Below are 2,532 nucleotides of genomic sequence, written 5' to 3'. Positions count from 1 at the left end.
ACACACACACACACGTGCATGCTTGCACGCCCACACACAAAAAAATAACAGGTCAGTGGGTGCAGGCATGCACACATATCCATAGCCTATCCCTCTCAGCCTCTCCCATGGACACCTGGCAACAAGAATTCACTGTTATCAACCTCAACTGGAGCCAAATCATTGCTGTCCTTAAATGACTCAACTATACAAAGCCAGACCATAACTTCTGATGATGAAACTGCACTTACGTGTGTCATTTTTATCACTAAGTGTTTGGATTTTGAGCGAACTGCTAATCCTCACAAATGTTCCTAAGGTGATTAATGATCACTAACGTTGTAGTTCACACCAAACAACAGCTTCCACTTCATAATGACAAATAGTCAAATGTCATTATGTGACTCATAACCTTCTGAATTATTTTATATAGAGGCCTACCACTATAAAATGAATTGCTTCCATGAACACAATTGTCAATCAACTATTCTGTTTAAATATGTGAAATATTTTGTTTGGGGTCAGTGTGTAGGCGTTAAGGAATGGTCTGGCTCTGATGTGAACGTTACTTTGTCTGTCTCCAACCCCCAAAATACCAAGAGAAACATGCATATAATTACCACATAGCATGGTTTAATTCCCAAAGGGGGGAGACAACATGAAGCTCACTCAGCCAAAGATGCAGAATGGAGCTGGCTTCATCTACTCCACAACGTGCTCGTCCAAGACAACTGACAGCAGATTTACTGTATGTATGGACTTGTGAATGTATAAATGTGTGCACTCAGGTGCATGTGCATGTTGTGTGCACACAAGTCAAGAGACGCACTGCATTTCAAACATGACCAATAAGCACTGAAATGAGCTGACATCACAGAAAAAAAAGAAAAAAAAAAGATTTTTAAAAGCAGCAAATGTGCAGTGCCAGTGGAAACAGTTAACAGCAGAGACTTCATCCGAAACTTTTTTTTTGTATAATTAAGTTTTGACTCACTAGTTCATTTCAAAATATATTATATCAAATAAATTTTAATAAACAATGAGCCCAAATAAGCCACAGTCTATATTCTTTATATTTGCTGGAATTGTGTTTGTGGTTTTCAGTGAAAAACAAGACACACTGGTGAGAAAAGACTGGCTGAGGTTTAACCTACAAAAAGGTCCAGAAGTCATTGCATTAAGATATTAACCACAACCCAGTCTGATGTATGTGAACTACAGTCAAGTCTGACATGTCCAATCTGACAATACTGGCATGACCAGGCATCTAGCTACATCCAAAACACAACTATTATGGAAACTACTATTTTGGTATGATACTTTACACCGACTTGAATTCATGTTACTGTCTAAAACCTGGCCATTTGAGTCTAAACTCTCTGATACCAGCTTTGAGGAGCAGCTTGAGCAAAACATGCACAACCTTCAATCAAAAGAAAAGCCACCCTGTTCTTGTGTTCCTGTCTTGCGGCAACGCCTGTATTGCAAACTAACTACAGGAGGTTTTCTAGGGAGCACTGTAAAAGAGACAAGAGTGCGGGCCCAGTGAGGAGAAGAGACATTAGTCAGGCACAGGCAGAAAGCTGCCAAACACTAAAGAAGCACCTGGAAACCGACAGCCCTGCCAAGACCCTGTGTCTCTCTGCACTTGCACACGCTGCCATCGAGGAACGCAGAATCCAGAACACAAACACTGGACCAGGCCAAGGGAAGTCTACTGCAGGAGTAAGAGAAGAAGTGAGGAGAAGAAGGCAGCAGGGAGAAAAATGGGGGTTGATGATGTGAGGAAGTGACTGGGAGAGGAGGAAGAGGAAAGTATGGGTGACGGAGGAAGGGTTCCACCACAGTACTATAAACACCAGACCTGGCCACGGGAGGAAGCAGGGAGCAAAACAAGACTTCACCCAATTTGAACCAAATGTTGTCGCATGACAATTCCCAGTTATACAGCGCAGCGCTGGACACCTTGTGTATACACATGGCGAAGATTAATATCGGCCTCAGAGAGCGCGATTCACAAAAACAACAAAGCCCTTAGATTGAAATCAACAAAGCGCTGAGACTCGTTAAACAAGTCTTATTGTTGGCAGCAAGCCGCACCCTGTGTGTGTATGTGTATGTGCGCACGCGTATGTCAAGCGTCTGCTGGACACATTTCCGCAGTGAGAGAAAGTGCTGGCAGAGAGCATTCATATTTCTGTATGAAATATATACATCACACCACAGCAGAGTCAAAGCCCATGTCCCCTCGGTCTCCATGTGCTCCGAGCCAAAAAGATCTTTCCTGTGTGTCTGCCTGCCTCTCTCTCTACTTAAGTATTTGTGAGAGAGTGAGAGTGAGCGAGAGAGAGAGGGAGTGTGTGTATGAGTGCATACTGAGTGATTTATGGAGAAAACCGAGGCCTGGCCAAAAAGGACAAAAGTGGAGAAAGACAGTCAGGCATTATGCGCCTCCAAGGGTTTTCTTTCTGTTACCTACTATGCTTCCTAGACGACAAATTGTAGGCGTGTATGTTTTCCCTTGCTCTGCCATCATCTTCACCATTCTCCCAA

At 43.1% G+C, this 2,532-nt stretch overlaps 1 protein-coding gene across 1 annotated transcript in view; it reads right to left on the bottom strand.

Annotated features, from left to right (window-relative positions):
- The window catches only part of mrpl23 (mitochondrial ribosomal protein L23), a 31,896-nt gene that overhangs the window by 1,593 nt on the left and 27,771 nt on the right, over positions 1-2,532 (bottom strand). The window lies entirely within an intron of this gene.

The sequence above is a fragment of the Morone saxatilis genome, unplaced genomic scaffold, assembly GCF_004916995.1.
Source record: "Morone saxatilis isolate NCDOM2014 unplaced genomic scaffold, NCSU_SB_2.0 Contig2, whole genome shotgun sequence".
In the NCBI taxonomy this organism is placed as follows: Eukaryota; Metazoa; Chordata; class Actinopteri; family Moronidae; genus Morone; species Morone saxatilis.
This window is presented reverse-complemented; position numbering and strand designations above follow the sequence as displayed.